We start from the raw sequence: 16,431 nt of genomic DNA on the forward strand, positions 1-16,431 counted from the left end.
ACCTAACCAGAACAACCTTCTTGTCCTGCAACCCAGGGCTGAGGCGTGCTGGGGAAGCAAGGCGTTGAGTAGCTGGCACTGTCCCCACCTCCCCACCCCACATGTTCTGGCTCACCTCGGGGTGAAGAGAAAACTCTGGGTTTCAATACATCAATCTGGCAAACCTCTATGTGGCTGCCAAGAAACTAAAGCTAGATGTACCTTCTTGCCTTTTTTTTTTTTTTTTAAATAAAAAGGCTTTTCACTGTGAAATGCTTAGTTTTTAAAATTCTTCCTGCAGCTGAGTTAACTATATCTCAGGTACCTCCTAAAAAGTATGCAGAGGCCTTGTATTTAAAATGTAATCTTCTATGTTGGTGGGAAGGAAGTCTCCCAGGGCTTTGACTGTGTGTGTGCCTACATACCCACACACTCTTCACTAGTGAAATGTCTACACCCCATGATCATTATTATTACAGATAACTGGCAATTTTAGACTAGCTAAGTGGCTAGTTTTTGAAAACGAAGCTAGGAAAAGGGAGGTAATAGGGAATAAAGCTATTATAAGAGCAAACTTGATACTCAGACTGACAAAATGTGGTTCACAAGAACGTATATTAGAAACGCAACCACAAATCTTGCTGTAAATTGCAGTTTCTTGGCTTCGTTGGATCAAGTTGCTCAACAGATGCCATAGATGCAGTGTTTTGCCATGATAACCAACACTAATCTCATACTGGAGGACAGTATCAAAAGATTTGTACAAACAGCGGACTGGCTACGCTTCCTAACTCCTCACTTCCATCAAATGTTCAGAAATGGGTTTGAAGCTTTGAGACTGTAATTTTGTTCCTGAAATAGTAGTGTCTGCAAAGCTGTACATTGAAATAACTAACTGACATCAGTTAAGGAAGCCATAGGAAATCAGGAAATCAAACATGAAATGCTGCAGTTTGCAGACAGAATGATTTGCAGGTGCAATTTACACCTGCAAAATTAAAAGCTAGGTTGATGTCACTTTAAAACCCAGGTCCTATCTGCACAAAATTGCATACAACTGTTATTGCTAAGACTAAGCAATTTTGCATCAAAGAAAAATGATTCCTCATTCTCAGGCGATATGTCACAGTCACATTTTCTTTTACAGAAAACTAAATCCTGCTGAGTTTTTGTATATTTCTAAGTGTCCTCTTTCCATGGAAGCACTCCTGGGATTGCAAAGCTTTTTCTTGTAAACTAGAATGATAGGATTTATATATTATCACAGACCTGAGGAGGAAGACAAATGGGACACACCCTCACCAGGCCCACGACAGACACACCACTGCGGCTGAGCACAGATGGGCAGTGTTAGCCCAAGAGATGCCGGTGTTTGGTCAGCATCCATCCCAGCTGACGTCAATCCTGGTGAGCAAGCTTCCTCTGCACAGCTACGGCTCCTTTGTTGGAGGCCATTGTTTGTAAATGTTTCCAGGCATTGAATGTCTTGGCAATATAGCCAGAGAGGGCCTTCCACAAAATACAGTCATGCTAGACATGCTGGCACCCTGATTTAACTCCAGAGGTTGTCTGGAGTCAAGTATGCTGATAATTCCACGTCTCTGGCCACCACACATAGCAGGCAACCAAGCCATTGGGACAAGAAGCCTCTCCTGGGTTGCTGTACCTTCTGCAAAGCCTGATGTCAAAAATCAACACAGATTTTCAGAATTACAGTGAAGCATGGAGATGTGCTTCTTTACTGAAAAACTAAATCAATCAATACTAAGCTAGCATTGCACTTGATATTGAATGTTCATAAGAATAAGGAAGGGGGAAAGTCTTGGCATTCAGTTTTGATTTCAAGTATGATAGCTGGTCAAATTGTCCCTGTGTATAACAGACATCTGTTATTTTGCAGCCAGGTATTTCCACTGCACACAAACCTGCTGCTCTCACTCACTCTTACCACGATGAGTGAGAATACTAAATCCTCCAATAAAGGTTTGGAAAATGTAGCGTTTACAGAAAAGAAAACAGCAAGCCCTTTTGTTTTGTGTGTCATGATTCACTTTTGCACAACAAACGTGTCCCCGTTAACTGAGCTCCACAACTCAATCCTGCTCCCGCATTCCTAAAAGCTCCCACGGTGTCTGCAACCTGGCTGACCGCTGGACGAGAGGAGCTCAGTCTGTGCAGAGCAGGCAGGATCAGGCCTCGTGCCTTGTTAACAGTGCCCCATCTTCCTCATGCCGTGCAAAGTTACTACCAGCCTGAGGGAAACGCATAGGCTCACATCCAACCATCCCTCTGCACAGGCTCACCTGCAATAAACACTCTCTGGCTGGGTAAAGCAGCCTTTACATGGAAGTAAATTCTGTTAACTACATGCACTTCGCACACTTATGTTCTTTTAGACCCCTTTATTCTGGAACAAAGCAGAGAGTGGTTCAATGCACCAGAGAATCCAAACCCTTCTCAACAGGCTGAAAGGAAAGGAGCAGCAAAAACTCATTCCTGTTGGTTTGCTCTAATTCTCAACTCACAACAATTTATTTTCAACAACTGTTATCACACCTTTTGAAGAGAGTCTTTCATGTTTCTTGGCTGTATTAAGCTGGAGAACCTCATCTTCCCCCACCACAAGTTCGTGCAGGGTAATGCAGAGGGCTACAGGTTAACCTCAGGAAAAGGTGTGAACACAGAAATATGTATTTACATCTGCCTTTCATCAATTATCTAAAAGTGATTAATTAGTTTAAAAGCATGTATGAAAAAAAGTAGCTTGAAGCATGTAACTAAATATGTATCTACAGCTATATATCTATATAAAAACATCTTCATCATAACACACTAATTTTACTACCATCTTTGCAGATTTATTTTTGATTACAGTTGTACATTTTCCTAAAGTAAAGGATTCATTGTTATCATAGAGCAATAAATCTCAAAAGTCTCTGCACCTGCTAACCTATGCAACAAACAATGTAGCAGAATTACACAGCACACACCATCATTTCTCCTTACCTCTGACATCATCCCAACATAGACAAATAAAACCTTTCCTTTAAATATTGCCAAAGGAAAAGGTTCAGTCAGCAGAGACAAAATAACCAGAGAATGCTGGAATCATAGAATCGTGGACTGGTTTGGGTTGGAAGGGACCTTAAATATCATCTAGTTCCAACCCCCCTGCCATGGGCAGGGACACCCTCCACTAGACCAGGTTGCCCAAAGCTCCATCCAACCTGGCCTTGAACACTGCCAGGGATGGGGCAGCCACAGCTTCTCTGGGCAACCTGTTCCAGTGTCTCACCACCTTCACAGTAAAGAATTTCTTTCTAATATCTAATCTAAATCTACCGTCCTTCAGCTTAAGGCCATTACCCCTTGCCCTGTCACTACACTCCCTCATAAACAGTCCCTCCCCAGCTTTCCTGTAGGCCCCTTTAGGTACTGGAAGGCCGCAATTAGATCTCCCCAGAGCCTTCCTTCTCCAGGCTGAACAATCCCAACTCTCTCAGCCTGTCCTCATAGGAGAGGTGCTCCAGCCCTCTGATCATCTTTGTGGGCCTCCTCTGGACTCGCTCCAACAGGTCCATGTCCTTCTTGTACTGGGAACCCCAGAGCTGGACGCAGTACTCCAGGTGGGGTCTCACAAGAGCAGAGCAGAAGGGGAGAATCCCCTCCCTTGACCTGCTGGTCACGCTGCTTTTGATGCAGCCCAGGACATGGCCAGCTTTCTGGGCTGCAAGCGCACACTGCCAGCTCAGGTTGAGCTTCTCATCAATCAATACCCCTAAGTCCTTCTCCTCAGGGCTGCTTTCAATCCATTCCTTGTCCAGCCTATAGTCGTGCTTGGGATTGCGCCAACCCACACGCAGGACCTTGCACTTGGCCTTGTTGAACTTCATGCAGTTTGCACGGGCCCACCTCTCCAGCCTGACAAGGTCCATCTGGATGGCATCCCTTCCCTCCATCATGTTGACCACACCACACAGCTTGCTGTCATCAGCAAACTTGCTGAGGGTGCACTCAATCCCACTGTCCATGTTGCCAACACAGATGTTAAACAGTGCTGGTCCCAGTACTAACCCCTGAGGAACGCCACTTGTCACTGTTCTCCACTTGGACATCGAGCCATTGACCACAACTCTTTGAGTGCGACCATCCAGCCAATTCCTTATCCACCGAGACACCTTATCCACTGGAGACAGCCTAAATTTTATTCCTTCTCCTCCCCTGAACTTCACTGTCTATTCAGTCAGTTATGAAAAAAAGGGGGTGAAGCAAAGCCACCCAACAGCTCGCCCAAACACCAGCAGTCCCTGTAAGCAGTGGTTGCACACCACCACCCAAAAAAGTGAGCATGCTATTGCAAGACTCCATGCTAAGAGGGCTGAAGCTTTCAGAGAACACGTGTGTTCATGTGGAGAAGAGCCATCAATGCCTGTGCAGCTTATCTGAGCAGGGTAACACGCTCCACGTTACACTTGCTTTCAGGCACAGACTCTGACTGTGCTGGCAGTCAGAACAAAAATCACAGGTTTCTCTCCTTTACATTGGTTTTTCAAATTGTTTCAAGTTCATTTTCCTTGACATCTCTAAAAGCAGTAAACATCCTGAATGCAGCCCTGGGCTTCTTGTTATAACATAGTGAGACTAGCGTGTAAGTATGGAAAGGTTTCAGGGCCTGGCCCCTTATTTTTTCATTTATCAATAAATCTCAGAGGTTAGCCGGAGTTCATGGGAACTCACGCATTGCTACTTTTGCTGAAGCCACAAAGCTGAGCATGTTTGAATTATTTTAAAAAAGATGGTGTTTTGATTTTTGTTTAAAGCTCCTAGGAACAACTGACTGTTTTAACTGTTTCCCAACCAAATGACATCAATAGAGGCATTTACTTCCAGCGACAAGACACGCAGAAGTTCACCCTTTTTGATTTAATCCAAAACAGGAGGAAGAACAAAGGGCATTGTCTTCCCCGCCCACCGTGCAATCTGCCGCTGCCCATCCTCTCCAGATCATTAAAGGGAACAAGCCTGTTGTGATTCAAGATCCTCTGTTGCATGTTTCCTCAGAAACTGGGCAGAGGGCAGGAATGGCCTGTGGGCCCGTCTCCCTGATAAAAGGTTTCATCTTTCACCTGAACGCTCAGTTTGAGAGCAGGTTTCAACTCCGGAGAACGCAGGCAAAACATCCAGCAGCCATCTGCAAGTCATCCATATTCCCACCCAAGAATATAGCATTAAATGCTATCAAGCTCACACAGAGCTTAGACATGAACAATTCTGAAGCTCAATGACTTTCTAAAATTGCAGTTCTTGCCTACGTTTTGATGAGGTATCAAAGCTGGAAGAAATTCTCCCATTAGCTCTGCATCCAGCTAAATTCCTTGTCTCCTCCAGAAAATATTTCCGCATAAAGTCTGCTGCAGTTGCCAGTTAGTCACTACAGCGACATTCAGCAAACCTGGAGCCAGCATACACATTTTTCAAATCTGCATACTGCTCATTGCAGCCACATTTGTGGAAGATGCTTTATGCCAAAGATCTGGTTCTGATGAGCTCCAACGGTGCATTATTTCTGCAGGGAGATATAAGTGGGGTAGGACATATCGCTCAGTGTTATTTCTATTGGATACGCATTTATCTTTATAGCTCAATCTGATAAAGGAACCACTTATCTATGCCCTCTACTGAGGGTCAAGACATGTCTTTTTTCTATTTACATCAAACAAGAGTATCAGCATTAGTGGTCAGGCCATTAGCTGATAACAGGGGCTCTACACAAGTTAAGTATATTTACATAAAGATTCATTCAGTCATGTACAACACCTCTTCCTGTTAGGTCCAAACAAAAATTTTGGGCAGTCCCCGGCTTGGGCCACAATTACAACCAGAGACCCAAGGTCCCAGTGACACAGGCCTGAGATTGTAATGCTATGGGTGACATGCAGAGAGCTTGGTTTGAAGCTTCCCTCCCAGGTCCTGTACAGCCCTCTCTTCCCAGGGGCTGCAAACAGCTCCTGTCAGCTTCTCTCCCCACTTGCAATCCGACAGATTTTAAGTGGACAATTGCACGTCCAGACGATACAACCCAGCTGTCCTGCTACAGTGCTGCGCAGCATGCCAAGGCAGCCCACGGCAGTCCCATCACACACTTCCTTTTTGGCAACGGGTGCTCATTAACGTCCACGTGTTTCAGGGTCGGTCTGATGTAGCTGTCCCCATTTAACCGCAGCAGGAAAAAGTGCACGTGAAGGGCAGGGACCGCCTGCTGCAGGACACCACGGCAGCACGAAGCTGGTGGGTTTGACTATGCTGAAGTGCCCGTCTGTGTCCGTGTCCTGTCTGCAACCAGAAGCACAATCTCACTTTTCTCTCCCTTAAAAAGCAGTGGTTTTGGCGAGGCTGCGAGGTGCCTATGTGCAGGGATAACTCCCAGATGCCAGAAGCCTCGGACGCTTGCCAGTTTGCACCTCTGTACCCATGTGGAGGGCAATTTCACACCGAACACATTCTGCCATCGGGCACGCACGTGTGCAGTGCACATAGGTTGTGCACAGGCACAAATAGCTCACAACATCCGCACAAGGCTGCTGGACTCCCAGGGGAAGGGTCATCTGCCAACGTAATCCAGAAAGCTGGTAGATACCACAAACTTAACTCTTGGGACCTTCTCTGGGTATTGAAAGCAAGACCTGGCTGTTGGAGGTGGAGGACTTTCGAGGCCAGAGGACTTTCTCACCCAGAAGCATTTATTACGGGATAACCGGTGCAGGCTGTGGCCACCCACCCTTTGGGATGGGGGTGAAGGCACAGCTGTTTTGCTGCAAGCTCTTACTGACAGTGAACTTCAGCAAGGAGGTTTCTGGTTCAAAAGCCACTTATGAACGCTGAAGTTTGAGCCCACCTTGGGTAAATCAGCATGTGGCCCTGCAGTTGCTGGTAGACTGCCAGCTCAGCCTTCTGTGCCCCGAAGGACAGACCCCACCCTTTTGCCCCTCTCCTCTCCACCCTTTCCATCCTGGTAACACAAGGAAAGCCTTTAAGAGACTACGCATCAAATGAACAATGCTCTGCATAGGTTTCCAGGAAACCCTATGTCCTATTCCACATGACCTTAACAAAGTCATGATCCTTCTGTTTCCCTTTCCACGTACACAGGGCTTTTCTACTTAGACCCAGCTCTTTAGAAGCTATGAACAACATTTGCTATCATCAGCCCCCAGAGCCAGTCTGGAAACACCAGCAAGGGCAGCCTCCCATGCAGCTTCAGTCTGCTCCCCAGAGCATGCCGGTGGGTTAGCATGGCAGGGAGGAGGACCTCAAGAACATAAAACCTGCAGATAAGCTGCTCTTTCACTGCAGTTTAGACACAGCTGCTGTTTTATAGCATACAGCTGCTCACAACAGACATCCTGCTGTCCCTTGGGGCCTTGACTAATGTAAACGAGTGGACAGGGTTTGCACATCTGGGGCTGGAGTGTTATGATGCTGAGAAGTGTCACCTGAGAAGACAGTTTATAGGAGAGCTCTATCAAGAAGACCAGTCTGTAATCCTCGTCTCAGCAACTGATACCACATGAGACAATCCACTGTAGTCATGGATGGAGGTCTTCAGCTAAAAATACAGCAGCAATACAAAACTTGAAATGGGACAGGAATAAATTCCAAGGAAGAAGTTATTAAGAGTTTGGAAACGTCTAACTTGTTTTTGTTAGTTAATGGTCTGAGGCAGAGCTCTGGGTCAGTCGTGCACTGAATACTCGCCCTGGATTTCAGAAATGATCCATTGATCCATTTCATTGTAAACTATGACATGTAGTCCACACCAATTCTGATAAGTCTAAAAAAAAAAAAAAGAAAAACACAAAATATCCCCACAAACCCCCCAACCCAACACACATCAGCCTTGGGCAGATAATTACCAATTTCACAGTCTTTTTTTGGTTTTTTTTTTTAAACCCCCATGGAGAATTCAGGATGCTAGCCAGGTGGGAATGTAGCTATAATTTTGATTACAGCTTCACCCTTTTAATCATGCAACTCAGGCTGCAGAAAACCCACTTTGATTGACATTATATAGTTTTGGTGACTCTTCTGTCACAATGTCTGTAGATGTCTGTCGTATTGTGGGGCTGTAAATCAAAGAACTGTATGCCCCCGGAGCATTTCTTCTCTTCTTTGCGATGCTGGGAGATGCTGAGATTTGGAAGCCTGGGCCTTGTTCCAGGTCACCTCTAGGGTAGCCCTCAGCTCCATCTCCCAGCTGGAACACACCCTCCTTTCCTTGTAAGTGACTGCTTTCATGCCAGCAGTGCAGGATGCAGGACTTCCGTAAAACCACAACCCAGCTGCGCTGCCTAAATGCTGACCACGCGGATACCCTTTCACCCCCACATTTGGCACCCAACTTCCAGACAGTCCTAGGTCTCACTCAAAAACACTTGGCCAGCACAGCCAAATGTTGCATTTCCCCTTCCCTATCCTCCATAAACACCCTCTTTCAACAGCAGCTGGATAGCTTCCTCTGCCATTATCGAGAGGAAGAGCACAGAGCAGACTGCCGCATCAGAACGAGCTCCTGAGATTACCGCTTCAGCAACAAGAAGGTCCTCTGCTGCTCTCATTAGCCACCATCAAACACCGCCAGACAGTCCCTCAGGTTGCACTGGGACTGCTTGATTGACTTAGCCCAAACGTTGCCTTCAGAACTGACCATCGATGTGTTCCTACCAAGGAAGGCAAAGCATGTCACCTAAACACTACAAAATATGATCACCCTTGTCCACAGCTGGTCAGAGCAGTAAACAATATTAATATGCTGTAAATAATCAACATAAACTCTTCAAGGTTTATGGTGGTGGGTTTTTTTCTATGTGCTAATTCCCGCTCTACTTTATGATTAGATCTGTTCTGAGAAGTTAGCTAAGATTTACCATTTTCAGTATAGACCATACTATGAAGTTGAATGCTATTTAGCATGCCCCAGGTTGTAAAACATTAACAGGAAAATCTAATGTGTCTGCACATATATAAAGAACAAAAGTTAATTAATAACAGTGTACTTTAAGACAAAGCATGTTACATTAATGAAGAAATATTAGAGATCTATACTATTTATAAAAAAAAAAGAAAAAAATTTCAAAAAAATAAAAACATTACACTGCACTCCAAACAAAAAAGGATAACTTTGTAAAGGTTAGCAAATTTATATAGCAAAAATTCCTTAAAAAACTCGGTGAAAAACAAGTTCCTTTCCTGGCAAACACCACTGCCCTATTTCTGTGTAGAACAGGTCATTCTATCCTTCCCATTGCTTCTTTCTCCCCCCTCATCTCAGGAGTGGGTATTTTGCACTCACTCAAAGTGATAATATTAGTTTTTTAAAGCTTTTTTAAATGAAGGTTTAGACATTTCAGAGGTAAGATGTTAAAAAAAAAAAATCAGGAATTTCTCTCAGGGCCCCTATTTGTGTCACATGCTTAAACAAACAAAAATATCACTGTAACTCATAGCACTATAGAAGACAATGAAGTTGACGGTGGTATAGGAGGACTTCCCATATACTAAAATAGCAACACAGTAGCCAAGAGATCAGAACGCATAACTTCTATCAATCACTTAAAATTCTACCCAAGTCCACACTGGCTAGAAGGGAGGGATGGACGGGGGTCATTTCAATGGTACCAGAGCAAACAACCTGGATCTCTGGAGGAAAAGGACAGGTTTTTTACCCCTACTGCAAGTGTCTGTACCACAGCCCTCATGAACTGTAAAACCCAAGAGGCACTAGAAGCAGTTTTTCTGTCCAGTTTGTTTTTGTTTTTTTTTTTTTTATCCTTTCAGTTCCTATTTCCTCCCATTGTACAAGAGGAAATGCAGATTGTTTGCTTTGCCTAATGTTTGTCTGTGTCTGACTGCAGACCAGTGGGAAAAGAAAATGAAACAAAGGAACAAATTCAAGCCCTTTCACAAACACATACTGAGTACCTACATTCTTGCAATATCAGTATGTTCAGCTGATCAGATTACCATCCTTATGCAAAACATGAACCACTCAAGGCTACTACATACTCCATACTACTCTACTCCATATAAGACTGGACTAGAGATGGATCTTTTGGGATGTTGAAACCTGCTCCCAAAGAGGTCGTTCACATTGCGATTAGCAAGATCAAGCAAAGCACTAAGCACTTTTGAAAATACCATGCTAGTCATAATAGGGAAAAAGGAGTTTTGTCCTCTAATCATATGAAATGGGTGGTGTCTGCAGCAGAACATCTCCTGTAATGTTGTGTGGCTCCGTGCTCATTTGGAGGAATCTGGAAAGCACCCATTCCTGCGGCTTCTCCTTATTCAACTAACATGCACCCATGATGCTTTACATATCCTACTGCTATTTCAAGCTTCTGAACGATGTGAACAATGTGCAAGAAGGAAGAGCAGGAGCATTCCTCCTGTGAAAACGGGGTAGCCCTTGGTGGGTAACAGCTGGAAATCGAGAGCTGCAGCACACAGCGGAGCATCCAGCTCAGAAAGCTAATTTCACAGATGGTCACTGCTTGGGGACAGCGCTGGCTGGGGATACACAGGGTTACCAAAGGCGTAGCTACTCCTGGTGAAGGACCAGACTCTCACCAACTTTGATCTGGCTCAATCTGTTTTGTATCTGGAGATACTTCAGGAGGGTCTGAGGGGGAGACAAACACTGCAACTCTAGCTGTCCTCTCTTCAGAAAGTCACCCAGGTGCTTCACTTTAGACGTCAATGCAAGGCCCCAGAACAGGAGCTGCTACCAGCAAGGAAAGAAAAGCAACATTTTGGGGACATACGTGGGTCAAGAGAGCAACTCCGGCAGAAGCACAGTGAATAGGAGGAGAGGTCTGAAAAGCAGGCTGTGCAGTTATCCCCTTTACCTCACACTCCATTTATTGGGACATAAAACCCGATGTCTTTGAGCCTTAATTTTGTTATTTGTGCAAATAACAGTTTCAACAGCCTTGCCATTCATCCTGGGCTTTGGCATTTGTCACGCCTCTTAACGTCTGTTGAAACACACTGTTGGGTTTCCAGCCTCAGCCATCCCATCATGGCTTGCTACCCCTGCCAGGGGCACGGAGGCTTTCTTCTTCCAACGGGTGTTCTGGGTGTTCTGCCTTAGAGATGCTGGGGCTGGTGGGTCTGCAGGCAGCCAGCAGCAGGGGCCGATGTGGGGCGGCAGGGACATGGCGTGTTTGCAGCCCCGCAGCTCTTCTTGCTGTGGGCAGGAGGGTTGCAACAGCCCTGGCGCAGAGCCAGTCCCGCTCAGCACCTGGGGAGCCCCAGCAATGATTTATGACAAAAGGTCCGCCGCGTCGAAAGTCTATTCATCCAGAAAAATAAACAGTTTGGGGGGGGGAAAGCCTCGGCCTTTGGAAGGCTCTCACTCTGCAGATCAGGGGCCATCAAGAAGCAAAGTCTAGGGAGAGGTACAAATCCTTCCACCCCAGTGAATTTTCGCTGCCTGACTTATGTGCATCCGTTTACAGAAATACAGGGCGCCAGAGAAAATCTATACGCAGCACATCTCTGCTGGATGAAGTCACAAGCAGTTAAATGTGTCCCACCGGCCTCATCCTGCTGAAAGGAAGTCGGGGCTGGACTGTAGGAGGTCAGCTGGTGGGTGGCCAGACTTCGGAGCAGGAATCCCTCAAAGGAAGGTTTTTTGGCTCACCATCACTACGAAGCTCTGAAGGTCAAGCTGCGCACAGCGATTACAAACCTCATGTTATGAGAGTCATGTTTTAACTTTTTAAGTAATGCAGCCTTCCCAGACACATGCTAATAAAAAAAGGCTTTATTAGCCTTCTATCCCACATAAATATAACACATTAAGCTCTCACCAATTATATCACCGAATTTTTAAAAATCCTTACAAAAATCCTTCAGCATTCTTGTGAACAAGTATAACGTAGTTGAATATTCTCTTGCATATACTGCAGAACATGGACAAGATTCCGCATGGGTGTCATAGTTTAACCCCGGCCTGCAGCTAAGCCCCACACAGCCACTCACTCCCTCCCTCCCAGTGGGATGGGGGAGAGAATCAGAAGGGTAAAAGTGAGAAAACTCATGGGTTGAGATAAAGACAGTTTAACAGGTAAAGCAAAAACCACGCACACAAGCAATGCAAACCAAACCATGTCCCATGGGCAGGGAGGTGTTCAGCCATCTCCAGGAAAGCAGGGTTCCATCACACATAACGTGACTTGGGAAGGCAAATGCCATCACTCCAAATGTCCCCAGCTTTATATGCTGATCCTGACGTCATATGGTATAGAATATCTCTTTGGTCAGTCGGGGTCAGCTGTCCCGGCTGTGTCCCCTCCCAACTCCTTGTGCACCCCCAGCCTACTCGCTGGTGGGGTGGGGTGAGGAGCAGAAGAGGCCTCGACTTTGTGTAAGCACTGCTCAGCAGTGACAAAAACATCCCTGTGTTATCGACACTGTTTTCAGGACAAGTCCAAACCATAGCCTGATATTAGCTATTGTGAAGAAAATGAACTCTGCCCCAGCCAGAACCAGCACAATGGGTTAAAACTGTGTTGCTGTTTTTTTTAAAAAGGCTTTTAAGGCAGGCAGAGTACACAGCTCAGGTTGCAAGTTCCAGCCCAGGCGATGAGAGCTACAACAACCTTAAAGGTGATTTACTTTTTAATTCCAGTTCTGCTGGTGTTTTTCTTACACAGATTGCAATACCATGTGGGTATGCATCACTCTGCAGGTAACTGTGTGAGACACATGGCACTGCACAGACAGCCCAATGCTAACAACTGGCATTAAATGGGTTTCTCTTGGGGTCTCAGCCTTTCCTTCAGTACTTCATGGCAAATACCCTCCCTACAGCTCTCTTCACCTAAGGTGAATCCTGATGAAGTCAAAAACTCTACTGAGTATCACTGTCGAGTTCAGCAGATCAGAGGTTTGCCTAGGGAAAGGTTATATTTTTCACACACATACAAAAGTCTTCACAGAGCATTTAACTGAAGAAAAAAGGGCATCTACTCTCAGTGCCTTTTCATTTGGCTCTATTTGCCACATCCTCTCCAAAAATAAAAAGGGAGTTAACAGACACAATTAGTCTGTGAGAAAACACATTGGTCTCCAGATTTCTGAATGAGCTCTGCAAGAGATGAACTACATGGCACTGATCTCGCAGCAGCAGTCAATTCCTATTTCCTTCCAAAATCCTATTGGCCAGATGGTCCACAAAACTCAAGGGAAAATTACTTAAACGTTTGGAAAGGCTTTCAGTATTAAGTTGGTCTCCAAAATGAAACCAGACGAGCCTCTAATTATTCTTAAAAGTAAAGCATACCTTGCTTTTCTAATTAAATTAAAAAGGAGCTGTGCTTCCAAGTTCACTTTCTTAAAGAAAAAAAAAAAAATCCGAATTCGAGAAGAGCCTTGGTGTTATTTTTTTCTAAACTGATCTAATCAGCTTCATACAGCAGAAGCCTGGCTGGCAAAGGTTCTCCTCTCGAGCAAACTATAGGTCAGATGTGCAGTTATAGTTCCTCAACAGCTACAAGCAGTTACTGTTCAATGCCTTATCTTCCAATTTTCTGTATTACTTGTAGGGATCGAAGTCAATCACAGCAGGGAGAGAAATGAACAGTGAATTCTTGAGAGGAAAAAAATAATACCCCTGCAGAATAATATCAAGAAAATGGCTAAACACATTATAGCTGAAGAACCACAGAGCCTTAAGCAATGTAGACTAGCATAATCACCACCACGTATGAAGCAAAAGCAGCAGCTAACCACTGGAAGAATTGGTCACAAAAGGAACCAAGATGTTCCTGCAATTAACCACTGAACAGCTTTACCAGATTTTTAAACTCTCATCTCTTTGCCTCACCCTGTTTAAACAACCCAAGTTCATTTTGTACAGTGTAAGATGAAGCAGCGCACTATATAGTGAGCCATGCATTTGGGTAAAACAAAGGCAGAGCCCCAGCACAGGCTGGGGACCCCCCTGCCCTCCTCTGTGCTGCTGGCAACACTTCCGAGCGGTTCCCTGCAGGACTTCCCACCAACAGCTGCTGATGGTTTCTCCTAACACTTGGTTTCTTGCATGCAATTCCGGCTCCGCTGAAATCAACAGGAATTTCTGCTGTTGAATTTATTCAATCTGAATTTGCCCCATGAAAGGTCAAATTTCTCAAACAAAATAAATCCCACTTTGCACCAAGTTTTCCACTGAAAAAGCATACGTTTTCAACGCTTTCTCTGTTGGAGAAGGTGCATTCACACTGATCCTGTCACAGGTTTGAGCCAGAGTTTGTGACGGAAGACATTAACCCATGCCATGACTGCAGTGTGTCCATTTGCGTAAAAGTATCCAAAAACCAACTGCGCTACTACTACCCGAAGTTCACTGCCTTTTGGAAATTAGTCTCTTCATCAAGCTGCAGATGAAGGCCAGATGGAAACAGAGAACACTTGCTATTCTGATTCATTACAGACACATTTATATTCACAGGCATATAGATTTGACTGGATTCCTCTCATTCACCATTTGCCTGTTGGTATGACACATGAAGCCTTCCCAGGCAGCAATGGCATCTCTGTAAACTTGTACACCACCAAATACAATGGAGCCCAAGGTACTATGGACAAAAGTGCATGCACATGCACACAAACACATATATAAATATTCAAAATGATACAACTGAAATCCACTGGCCCAGCCCATGAAACCTCAGGTGTCAACGAAGCTGCACAAGAACCGTTTTTCATGATTCAGGCTCAAACCCAGTTCTCATTTTCCAAGCTTTCAACCCTATCCACTCGCTTTTAGCTTGTAATGGCAATAGCCCATCTAACCAGTTACGTCACATCATAAAGCAGCTGTCAAGAAAGAAAAAAACAAAACAGCAAAACAACCTAAACATTCCACAAGGCATCCAGCTAATGCCAGCAGCTTGCTGGAGAAATGTGGAGTAGCAAGTATCTGAAGTCTGGTTCACATATATTATATAAGCTTTAAAAACTGGCATCTCAGCTTTAACATCTTCTTTTAATGGTATTCACTTCAAAACTTACTCTAAAAGCTTAACCATCAACAAGTTTCAAAGTAACTTCCTTTTGCAGTTTCTTTGCATATTCCGTCATCCACATCCAGATGCCAAAATACACCACCAACAGCTCATTGCTCCTTAGGGTAAATCTGGTAATACGCACCAGAGAAAAATTTTGCAGGGTCAGCTAAAACTCTACAGCATTGCCAATGTACATATTTAAATAACAAATTTAAATAACTAGATGTCTATCTGCAACAAAAGCCTCTTAAAAAAAAAAAATAATCACAGACTATATGAAAACACCATACCAGAAAACCTAGCTCCCAAGTGCTTTGTATTGCCTTCTAGTTTCTGAACCTTTAGGTTCAGGGAGGGACACGGGATTACAGGGAATCGCAAGCTTTCCTCCACTATCAAAGACAGAAGCTTAGCCAGGTTGCTTAAGAAAGCAAGGCGTACGTGATTGTGCTGCCTTTGCATCCAACCGTGTTTTAACCTGTCAGCCCATTTCAACCAAAACTGACAGACAGAAGTCTGAAAGATGATTCAATTCCTATGTGCTCTGTGAAAATCGGAGACCAAGACAAACTCTCTTCCTCCCGAGAGGAGGGCTCCGGAGCGGGCTCTGCGGTTTCCTACCCGACGCTGCCTGCCAGCTGGCCAGCCAGGGTGCACGTAGCAATCTGCAGCCAGCCGTAGCACCGGCAGCTTCTCGCCCACAGGGCTGCAGAGAGCCACGGGCGCAGCTGCTGAAGTGTCAGGGCAGAGGGGGTGGCTGGGGAGTAAGCGGGGACCGTGGGCGTACATGCTAGCAGAGATCCTAAAGGACTCGGCAAAGGAATTGGGACAGCTGAGGTCAGAGGTGGAGGACAGGATAAGAAAGGATAAACTTGCAAGCAACTGCATTTTGCTAGTTTTACTATTTAGTTTTTCCTCAAAACCCAGGAAGTTTAAACAACTTCAGAATTTACGTTGATAGATAAACCCATCTCCCATCAGTGCTTGTAGATTACTTTCCTCTAGTCTTAGCATTAACATTGCAAAAGCATCTTCATTTTTGCACCACTGAGGCCTACAGAGAACGTGTATTTTTGACATCTGTTTGCACAAGAAAATAACCATATTCAATAATAGAAGGGTTACAGAAAACCAAATACCTAACAAGAAAGGGTTCTGAAATTAGTCACTGAGCCACCTTTAGGATTGCCTCCCCAGCACCGATTCTTATTTGCCATTTACTCTGTAATCAAATGAGCACAAGGTGAGCATAAAGCACTAGCATGCCACTGTTCGCATTCTACATCTACTTCGAATAGGTAAAACAAATGACATCATGTGCAAAGGACTGGAAAAAACAAGGTTCCAAATAATTATTTTTAAAGACCTAGTTTGCACACAT

General features: G+C 44.7%; 1 protein-coding gene across 2 annotated transcripts in view; it reads right to left on the reverse strand.

Moving 5' to 3' along the window:
- NRK (Nik related kinase) overlaps positions 1-16,431 on the reverse strand; it is a 110,723-nt gene that overhangs the window by 73,236 nt on the left and 21,056 nt on the right. The gene's annotated exons all lie outside the window — the stretch shown is intronic.

Source organism: Grus americana, chromosome 12, assembly GCF_028858705.1.
Source record: "Grus americana isolate bGruAme1 chromosome 12, bGruAme1.mat, whole genome shotgun sequence".
NCBI classification, from domain to species: domain Eukaryota; kingdom Metazoa; phylum Chordata; class Aves; order Gruiformes; family Gruidae; genus Grus; species Grus americana.